Raw genomic sequence first — 12,026 nt, 5'->3', positions numbered from 1 at the left:
AGAAAAATTTGGTCTTGTGAGTGACCACACTGATGTTGCTCAGCATCCCGAGGACCCACACTCACCTTGCGTGCACATTTACACACTCAGAGTAATGTTTGTGGGGCAGGACACAAAAGAAAGTCTTGCTTTCATTCCCTTTCACACATTTATTGGATTTCTATGAATCTCGTCCCTCTTTTCTTCTGTGCTGTTATCTGGCAGGCTGCTGCTGTGTCTCTTGTCTGAGTTAACCACGCTCGCCTCCACGTCTGTTTTGTTTGCCTCCGCCTCCCTCACCCGGCTCACCTTCATCTCCCTCTGTCTCTCCATCCTCATCCCTTCTTCACTCAGAGATTGACTTTTTCCAATTACATGAGAAGTTTCTTCAATCACACTGTAACAGATTACCTGACAAATTAAAAAAAACTTCTGCTGATGAGTGTGGCCTTTAGCATTGGCCATTCTTACACCTAATGAAACTCGTTTAGCCGTACATCAGGAGTATGTTGTCTGCAGAGTATAGCTTCCAGTCCCCCCTGCTGTTTTAATATACTTTGTACAGATAATTATTTCCACAGGATTACACATCAGTTCACTGGCTGTTTCTGTTTTTAAACATCATTTACCTAAACTATCCCAATATGTGTGCTTATAAAACGTATCAATGGCAAACTTTTGTGTCTTAGCATAATATAGTATTATATAACAGATTGTATCTGCCTTAAACTCGTTTTACTATCTTTTCTACCATCTAACCAGCAGATGTAAGTTTTGTGATTATATACAGATGGAAATAATTGTTCCATATTTTCCTAACAGAGCACTTTACTCTCAGACTGCAGGTTTACTTGTGGAGCCTAGAGTTTCCAAAAGCAGAATGGAGGCATAGCTTTCAGTTATCAGGCTCCTCTCTTGTGGAAACAACTTCCAGTTTCTGTCCGTAAGGCTGACACTTTGTTTACTTTTGAGATTAGGCTTAAGTCTTTTCCTTCTTAATAAATCCTATAGTTAGTGTTGGCTTGGTTTTCCTGACCTGTCTCTTATCCCATGCTGCTATAGGTTTAGACTGCTGGAGGACAAAGTGACAACATTTCCTCACTCTGCTGCTGTCTTTACTTGCTCAACGCGACCTGTTTGTAATTGTTTCTACTCATTACATGTTTTTTTCTCCTTTTTTTTTTTTGGTCGTCTTTCCTTGTATAGAAAGTACAAGTGGACCTGTCCTTCTATGTTGGTTTGTTTCTCCTTCCTGTTCCTCTCAAACCCAGCTGGTCAAAGGATGACCGCTCATCTTGAGCCTGGTTGCTGGAGGTTTCTTCCTGTTAAAAGGGAGTTTTTCCTTTCCACTGTTACCTTTAATCAGGATGGGAGACTGCGACGAAGTGAAGATTCAGCACAATCTTCTGGCTTCCTTAGACAGAGAACTTTTACTTATTGGTTTTTGTAATGTATGTGAATGTTTTTGTAGTGTCCTGAGATGACTTCTGTTGTGACTTATCGCTATACAGTACAAATTAACTGAATTGAATTGAAATAATCGGTGTTTTGTACGTAAGAATATTTCTTTGTATTTTTACAGCACAAAACTTTTTTTAAGATGATTTGAAAATGCCCGACTGTTTGAAAGCATAAAACCACAAGTAACATTTATTTTATACCATTTCAAGAATAACCACAGAATAAAATCTTTTGTGAATGAGTTTTGCAGCCTGAGAGGTGAGATTAAATGATTTAGGTTGCAGACAAATGTATGTACCTTTGCATTCATTTTTCAGCCGTAAGTGTGCACTCATTTTTCACAATACCTATTCACTCTCATATTCTGCTTTAAATTGAGCTGTAGAGGTTTTCCGTTGCTCAAACCTGTGCGTATCTGCTCAGGCTGAGTTGAGTGTACTTCTGCTTGACACTTAAAGATTCAGCATAAAAAGTAGTGTGGCACCAAGTTAAATGAGAAACTGCTGCCACCTTTACAGTATCAGTACATGGCATGAAGACGTAATTGAATATTCAGGTGTTATACTGTAGTTTACCAGAGGAAGCACATGTGTGAATGCACAGACTGAAAGCAACAGCTGCTTGTGCCTCATGATAACAGGGAGCATAATGGTAGTTTTTTTAAGTATTGCTCTAATGGCTTATTGAACCTGCCAATTCACATTCAGCTGAGTGTGTGAAAGCCCTTCTTGTTGTGAAAGGTCTTTTCATTATGAACAGCTTATCACGTCTCGGGCTGTAAACTGTCTGAATACCGCTGCAGCGTTTGAAAGGATCTATTTTCCTCCCGAACAGAAACATTCCATCCAGAGGAGAGGTTTTTGGTGCTGGATGGGGGCTCAGGACGCAGAAAGCAGATGCTGGTGTTGGAGCACCGCCAGCCTAAGCAGGAGACCAAGGACCTGAATGGTGCACACGAACAGAGAGGGAGAAATGTTTGCTTTTTAGATGTGGCTTTCAAATGAAGGAAGAGCTATAAAAAGCATACATCCAGAACTGAGCCTCCAAGTCAAGGCCAAAGGCCTGTCAGGCGAGCACATGTGCAGTATCGCTCATTTTTGGGAACAATCATTGCATCCTTACACTTGGGCTTCCTTGAAAACTGTGTCACAATAATTTGAAAATATTTCAGAGTACTACAAAGTCCATGCTCAATAATCCAGGTATATAATCCAACATTTTTCAGTCAGGTCATCTGGACAGTTTCAATCATCAATCTTCTTATCACAAGCAGAACTGGTTTGTTCCACTTTGGAGTAAGCTGTTGGGGGAAGAATCAGTTTTGTTGCGTTTCTTTGACTGATGAAGCCTTCTGGATCGAAGGCGAAACGTTTCAGCACAAAAAAAAAGAAACTGTCCAGATGACCTGACTGAAAAATGTTGGATTTCAGAGTACTATTTTAGAAAGATATTTTTAGTCAATACAACCTCATGTTTCAGCTACACAGTAAGGAAATGTATGTTTGCAATGGAGACAAGACTCTAACGTTTTAGTTATGGCATATTTTATGAATTAAATGTAGAAAACCAAACAAAGGAATGCTCTTTTCGTTCTCTGTACAGCCAGGCTGGAGGTTTCCTTGTGTACTATATTTATGTTGTGTGCTTCCTGGAAACCAGTTGTAGGAAAAAATAAATTGACCAAGATATTAAAAACTGTAGAAAGGTTTGCCAGCTTTAAATTGTTTGTGTCTGTTGTAAAAAACAAAAAAACAAAAGTGCATACAGCTTCAAGACCTTAAAACTTGACTCAATAAAAGATCTCCATATGGTGTAGTATCATGTGTAACAGTTAACTTATTCATAGTAAGAAGTAAGAATTAACACAGAACTGAAAGTAAATCTCTGACCTGTGTAGTCTTACCATGAGCCCTCCCTGTAGGTTTCCAGGACATAAATCTAAGTAACAGCCATTCTGTTGAGCACCTGCTAGATGGCCAGACGGTTCACCTCAGCTAGAGCGCCCTAACGACAACTGAGATGACTTCTCAAGGCAGTTCTTTGCATCCAGGTCAAACTAAAATGCACATGTGTGTTTTGAACATTGTGGTGTTAGTCAAGGCTAGAGTACTTTTGCTATATGATGTGCAGTACCACCAAATACTGTAAATTGTGTATATTAATATTTTTAACACTTGTATGATGATTAGATTTCAATCAGAAATATAGAAAACTGTCTGCAGAGTACTTGATTACACCTTCATGACTTGTGTGATGTGAATAAATTACCATGCATGTATGTTTGTATGAGTGTTTGCATGATTGTGTGTGTGTGTGCGTGTGTGTCCACCTCCATATGTGTTTACAACAGACAGTGAGTACACTTTACTCTTCAGTAGGTTGCTATAAAAGTCAAAAATTAAATCACACCCTCAGGAGTACTTTTACCTCCCAAAAAAGACATCCCAGCCAGGAGAAAGCTGTAAAATGTTATGTGTTCTCTGGGAGCACTTTAGACAGAAGAACGTCAACATGATACGATGTCTGAGCTTCACTCCGGCCATCAGCAGGAGATGTGCCCAATGGGAAGCAAGACCCAGTAACAGTCATACCTTAAGGATGTAAGAAACAGCTGCTTGTAGTATTTGGCTGTTATATTTGTTGGGCTTGGTATTTCAGGATGCACAGTGACAAAGTGATCGATACTACAGTAGTCCCTCGTTTATTGCAGGTGTTTGGGACCACGCCCACCTGCGATAAGTGAAAAAACATAAAGTAGGGATATAGTAGTACAATTTCAAGTTCAAGTAAACTGTATTGTCTTTACCATCTCATGTGGTACATGAGCTGGAACAAAATTATGTATACAAGTAGTAGTAGTAGTAGTAGTAGTAGTAGTAGTAGTAGTAGTAGTAGTAGTAGTAGTAGTAGTAGTAGTAGTAGTAGTAGTAGTGGTAGTAAGTAATTAATAGTAGTTTGTTTTAGTATTTATTGTAGTAGTAAGCTGTAGTTTATTTGAGTATTTGTACTCAGGTATATTTTAAGGTTTTTTTAAATGCATCCCACACTCTTGCAATGTTCTAAACTCTTAAACCTGCGTCATTTTAACAACATACATACAGAACTGTATATGTAGCTACAAATTTTTACTTACTGGGCTCAGCAGAACAGGAGTGGCTCGGTTCATTTCGGTCTGACTCTGTTCCGTTTCTACAGACATACCCAGCAGCAACCCACATTCAAGCAATGTTCTAAACTCGTAATCCTACAAATTTTAATAACATACTTATACTTAATTGGGGACTGCCATGCATTTGCATGGCAGGCACCTATTATTCTACACCTCGGAAGTGTGTCTACATTTCTATCTCCGTTAATGCGGCCCAAACCACAGAGTCTACCCCCACAAAACTTGCATCAAAACGACTGGCTTGGCCCCGTGATGTGTGCTATTACTTTAATTGGCATTTTGAGTTACCATGGCGACGTAATTTGCAAACAAAGACGCAATATTTCACCAACTCCAGGAACTAGTTGGTGACTGCCCACTTATATTCTACACCTGAAAAGCGTATCTTTTTCAACTTTAATGCGGCTCGAACTGCAACGTGGCCCCCACAAAAGTTATTTCAAAACGACCGGCACGGCTCCGGGAAGTGTGCAATTACTTTTATTGGCATTTGCAGTTACCATGGCGACATATTTTGCTAACAAAGATGTCAAATTTACCATAGGAAATGAATAGGAGAAAACTCTTCACAGAAACTGAGTAACATATGGAGCCATTTGGGTTCAACATGCAAGGAAGGCAGTGCATTATGCAATGCATGGAAGGCACCTATTATTACCTATTATCACCTATTATTATTATTAATTAGTAATATTAATAATAAGTTTTAATTATAAATTATTAATGTTAATAATTATTTGTTTTAATATCAATAATTACTAATATTAATAAATCATATTTAAAATTAATACTAATTATTGGTGTGAATATTATTTATATTGATTATTAATTATTAATATTTGAATAATTAATAAACTATATATAAATATTTATTAGTATTAATATTATTATTTATTGTTAATATTAATAATCATTTATATTAATATTTATTATTAATAATAATTTAATTATAATTAGGCAGTCCCCGTCAAAGTTTCTCCAGGAACTTTCTAGTTTTACTTACCAGCTTGTCCCCGCTCGGAGATCCTTATTGGCCGGTTGAAGAAGGATTAAAAAGTCCCGTTAAGCTTCAGATGGACAACTGGACCATTAACCGTGCGCGTCCACTGACCAGCCTGTTGAAAGAGGTAAAATGAGTCGCATTAATCTTTATATGGACAACTGGATCATCAGCCATGTGCGTTCACTGACCGGGCCATTGAAAGACCTTGAAACAAAGTCCTGTTAATCTTCATATGGATAACCGGATCATCAGCCGTGTGCGTGGCCGCTGACCGGCCGGTTGAAAGAAGTTAAAAAAAACAGTCCCGTTAATCTTCACATGGACAACCAAATCATCAGCCGCGCACGTCCGCTGACCAGCCAGTTGAAAGAGGTTAAAAAAAAGTCCCGTTAAGCTTCAGATGGATCACTGGATCATTGGCCGTGCATGTCCTGCTCAGGGCTCATCGTAGGCCAATTGAAACAGATTTTAAAAAGTCCTGTAAAGCTCCTGATGGATCACCGGATCATCGGCTGCACACGTCCCACTCAGGGCTCATCGTGGGCCAGTTGAAATAGATTAAAACAGTTCTGATGGGCTCCGGACAGAGCACTGGACCTTCGCGTTTGCGCGGAGGTCTACATGGGCGAGCTACCAGCTCTCAAGATTCACAGATGGGTTTGGAAGTCTGGTTCTACGCTGATAAGATCAAAACTTTACTGTACCTGTGGCTTTTTCAGCAGAAGGAAACAGGGCCCTGTTGCTTTCTGGGAAATGTGGTCAGTATGAGTGGGAATACAGTGTAGGCTTACAGAGAGAAAACTAGAAAATGATGGCACCTGTCCGAAATATTTTATTTGTTTTTAACTTTTTTACTGTACAGTACTGTATCCAGTACTGTCCCAATCACATGAGTAATAGTAATAATTTTTTTGACCAGTATTATATATTATGGACTATACATTCACAAACCACGATAGAGCGAGTTCGCAAAAGTTGAAAAACGAAGTAGCGAGGGACTAATGTATTACTGGAAAAAAAAATCAAGTTTCAAGGTTTAAAACTGCTGGTTTGTTGGGAACATTTCCCTGAATGCTCTCCCTGATGTTTTTGGGGCCCTCAGGTATTTTACTTCTATGCTCCAAAACAATTAAGGGCAGAAATTCCACCATACAGGAGAAGGGAAACATACAAAATGGAAGAAATGAAAAAACAAAACAAGTGAACTTATTTTATCCCGGCGGTTCCGTACCCTGTAGCCCCGCGATAAAAGAAAAACCGCGAAGTAGGGATACAGTAGTCCCAGTTCAAGTTCAGGTACAGTAAACTTTATTAAGGCTTTAGAAACCCTTCTCACACTCTTGCAATGTTCTAAGCTCTTAAACCTACATCATTTTAACAACATGCGTTACTAAATTTTACTTACTAGCTCTACAGAACAGCAACAGCTCTGGTTCCGGCCCAACTCTGTTTTATTCTGGCTCTGCTTGTTTCTGCAGACCTATCCTGCAGCAATGACGCCCACAATCAGTCCTCTAAACTCTTGAATCTACTAATTTTAACAGCTACATATAAGTATTTGTAGCTACTTTGGCTCGGTTCATGTCCGACCCGATAGATGGAAAATGTCCTGGTACAGCATGACTGAAGCCCACCGCCCCATCCAGCTTGATGTGCGCGTGCTGCTGCTCCAGGAGCAAGGCTGCCCAGGATTTAATTCACCACCTCTGGCCCGGTCCAGACCAGCACCGCATGACCAGAACCAGGCTGAAGCCCACAGCGATCTGTCGCCTGCAGCTCCCAGGATCTGGGTCACACTGAGTCCAGATCAACTGCAGATCAGCTACTCAGCAGTGAAGATACAACTTGAAGGATGAGTTCAGCTTCAGAATTATTTGAGACCTTCCTGTCAGTTCTGTGAGCTTATTATCGTTACTTCTGTCTTTACATTGCAAAACTTGCCCTCCATTTGTAGCAAGCAACAGTTGGAAGCAGTGATGACTTCTGCAAAATGAACTGATGGCTTCTGGGTAATGGAGTTCTTTAGACTGACAAAACAGTGAAAGCCTAATGAAAGAAAACTACAAAATGGTGGCACATTTTAATTTAAATTTTTTTATTTGATTTTATTTTATATTTTTTTGGAAAATTTGTACAGTACGTGCACAAACCGCAATAGAGTGAGTCCGCGAAAGTCGAATCACGAAGTAGCGAGGGACTACTGTACTAAAATCAGGTGAAGGTGGAAGATTTGGAGATTTTCTCAAATGCCTTCTTCAACAATTATTCATGTTGCATTTGTTGGTTCATGTCTATAGAGACGAGGGTTATTTGGAATTACCCTTCCATCTTTCTTATGAGCACAAAAACTTTAGAATTAAGTGAGGTAAAAACTTCCATTTTGTTGTGTGGCTGCATCTAGGTGTAAGAAAGGTGTCTATGAAAATTGGGTTACCACATCGAAATCTAAGATGGCTGCCACCATAAGATTACACATATATATATATATATATATATATGCAACACATTCAGTACATCATGAATTCTGCTTTCTAATTTTTATAGTTCTTAAATGTATAATTTCATCAAATGATTGGAGCGGCCCTTGGGGTGGCTGAATATTAATCTATGCTCATTAGCCACCCACTTGTTCTGTTAATGCACCTGGAGGTGGATAAAATTGCTCCCTCCATTCTCCAGGATATGTTACTTTGCTTTGGACAAGCAAAAAATTATAAATAAATGTACCTCTCTTCTTATACACAGTTTAACTCCAACCCACTTACATATCTGGCACCAAAAACATTAAGGTTTACTTCCCTTCCCTGATTAATTCCAGTCCAGAAAATTGCTCATCTCGAAAACTACAAAAAATCCACTAATCAAATCCCACAGGGGACATAGGCATACATACTATTTGTTTAATAAAAGTTGGTTGTGTGCGTCAGTAGCAGGAAGGAAAAACTGCCAGAGTTTTGGAAGAGTAAATTCATAAACGTTTTTCAGACACCGTACTATGCTGCTGTAAAGCTTTACAGTCAATGTGAGCGGCTCCTTTGAGGGCGCAGGCATGGATCGCCAAATGGACATCTGAGTGACAGCTCATCAGAGTAACAGGCCGTGATGTGAGGGACGCATAGCCTGCTGCACTAAAACATTCCAAATGCACAGATGCGGATGCTGAGTAAACAGAAAATGTAAACGCTGGTTATTTAACGAGCCTCCAACTCTCCATGCTCGAAACGCCCTCCCTCATCTCCTCCCACCTCCTGCCCTCGTCCTGCACCCCTGCCCCAACATCCTTGCCTCTTTACACATTAAGTATGCATTGATTCAGCCTTCCCCTGTGTTATAAATACAGCATCGATCGGCCCTGCGATCAATAAACTCATTCACATGCATAGAGCCACTTTGATAACTCTCCTACTCGCAATAACATCCTTCTCTCGCTCTTGCGTTCTCTTTTCTATTCACTTCAATGGCTTCACATACTCCTCGACATCATTCATTATTTTCTTTCTATAAATATGTACGTAAAGACTATTATAATCTGCTGTAAAAGTCTTTAAATGCAAGACATCATATTCCAATCTATAACTCGTCTAAATCTCTGGAACCATAAACGTGTGCATGATGTCTCACATTATTTCTAATGGAGTGAGTAACTGTGTGTGTGTGATTGTAAAACAGTTCCTTACAGTTCAGATCAGCCTTCTTTGGGTCAGTGACAGAGACACACAATGTTTAGGCAATTCTAATCAAAATGTCTGTTTCTGTGAACAGCAACTGGGTGTAAGATAGTCTGATTTATGAAAGCCATGAAGTTGAAGATAACATATTTCTTATATATTTTGGGCAAAAATGCCATTTTATCATTATTTTTTATAATTTCAAAACAAAAACAAAAAGGGAGTTTGGGATTTTTCATCCTTCTTTCACACAATAATTATTTAGTCGTAATTTAATCAACTAAAATTTGTTTTTGCATGTCTGTTTGCTTGTTTTGACAAATCTGAAATCTTGGGCAACACTTTTACATGAAGTACTCTATGGATTCAGTTCATGTTCACTTTTCTGCTGTAGAAGTTAATCAACAGCAGAATCTTTGTTTTTCATCTCAGTTTAGCTTCTGTTTTTGTAAATAATTAGATTTTTGCTTTCAGCATTTTTCTGGTGTTGCTCTATGTATGTTCCCCTTTGACACTTGTACACACCAGATCAGTTCCCAAGTGAAAGCAACATCAGTGACTTCCTTGGTTTATATGTAAAATGTCAAGGGACAAGTTGTGTTCTGTTTGTCAGTGTTGGTGTGCCTATAGTTGCAAATATTACAAATCTGCTGCATCATTTTGTATCTTAAAGGATAACCATGACTAGATAGATGGTTTCTGTGGTCAGTAGGATTAAAAAGCTCTTAACCATTTATAAAACTTCAGTTGGGAACAATCAGGGAACAACTCAAACACATATTTGTGTGTTTTGGTTAATTTAAAAAATTTCGAAACCAGTTTAAACCAAGATTACAGCAGTAATATTACTTAAGTGTTTCATTTACCATATGCCTTGTGGACATCAGTCTATTTTCTTTTTACTTGATTATGCATGGTAAATAAAATCTTGCATGCCACTCTATGGGCATGGGGATGGGGAAAAAACAGAACTGATTTCCCAATTTTACATTCATTCATTCATTAATTCATTCATTCAACCTTTATTTATACAGGTTAGTCTCATTGAGCCTTGAGGACTCATTTACAAGAGGGACCTGATTTAACAAAGAATGATGACAAAAGCATATAATTTGAAAAATAAATGAAAAAAAATTGTATATAAAAATAAAATTAAAAAACAGCTACATTATAATGCGATATAAAATACTAAAAACAATATCGATACAATATGTGACACAATTTCTGATCTGTCATCATTTGTTTTTTGTGTGTGGAAATGAAATTTTAGAAACAGCAAATTAAACTAATGAATAAACACCATAAAAACTGCATTTATGATAAAGAAAGTGAATCAATAATTGCTTTTCACCAGCCTGTGTGTATTTACCATGAATTACATCCAGGTGGTTTATCATTACCATTTATGAATAAATGAGAAAACAAATGAAATTTGTCTTGAACTTGATTGAATGAGAGAAGGAACTTTTATTGTGAATTTTCAAAGGCCATTTTTTTTATTGTTACTTTAATTTGTATGTACTATCGCTCTGTAACATTCCCACAGCCTCATTCCTGCTCTTTCCTGTGGAAGAGGCGAGGGCTGAGTGAGGTTGTTGATGATTTTTACAGGGTCTGTCCCTGTTGTGCACTTAAGTAGCTCTTCATTGCTTTTATGGTGACTCACTAAAACCTGTCTTGTAAAAAGCAGTCTCTGGAAGGTAACAATGAAGTGGAAGGCATTCATAAAAAACAGACACAAGCGTGTGTGTCTAAGTGTGTGTGCCTGAATTCATGTAGTTCAGTCCCTAAATATTCTCATTTAAAAATATGATTTTTTTATTTTTATTATTTTTAGTGGAGACAACACTAAAAGGCAATAAACAGTAATTTCTGGCAGTTTTATTTTTATAAACTTCAAAATATATACCCCTTTTTAGACTCGATATACTTGAACAAAGTAAATGCTGACAGAAATTATCAAACCCAATTTGTAAACTCTTCCTTTCCTCTCAGAGCTAACATTTAGAATAGATGGGAAGAGTCCATATAAAAAGCCTCTATGGAACATTGGAAATGACTCCTCTTAATGTCAGAACCTCACTTTACATTAGCCAAAGTGTAGAACAAGCAGACAGATAATGTCACTTTGTCACTGTGCCGTGCTGCTGCTCCTTCCTGACGGGGAGAGGTTTGCCTGGCAACGTCTCTCATCTTAAAGATCAGCCTTAATTGTGCCACCGTTGAGGAAGACCCTGTCATCCTCAGTGGAACTGTAATTGGCTTCAACCCAGCTTAACCCCTCTGAAGCTTTATTGTAGAAAAGGCAGTGAAAAAATTACATTATGAATAGATCTTTTGTGAAGCAACACAATTTTAGAAATTGCTGTAAACCTCCATCAATTATTTGAACAATACTGGAACACAGCGGACTGATGGAAGCAGGTTAGGAGTGTGTAATTCTCCACTGGGGGAATAAAAGAGATCGAGGATTTGAGTTGCTTTGAGTGTGCGTCTCAGGAAGACATTCAGCTTCCATTTATCCACCTCTGTCAAGATATTTTACATGCTCGCCAAAAGAGAAAGAAAATTTACCTCCATCATTACTCTCCATCAGCATGCTCAAATTCTGAGATTATTGCAGCTCAGGTGAAAGAGTGTTCTCCTTTATTCTTCAAAGGCATGCAAATGTCTCTCTCAGTGTCTTTTACCTTCATTCCAGTAAACCAGGCTTATTAAATGCATTAAGGAGAATCAAAGTTGAGGT

The sequence above is a fragment of the Nematolebias whitei genome, chromosome 8, assembly GCF_014905685.2.
Source record: "Nematolebias whitei isolate Nwh7 chromosome 8, NemWhi1, whole genome shotgun sequence".
NCBI lineage: Eukaryota > Metazoa > Chordata > Actinopteri > Cyprinodontiformes > Rivulidae > Nematolebias > Nematolebias whitei.
Note: the sequence above shows the minus strand (reverse complement) of the source record.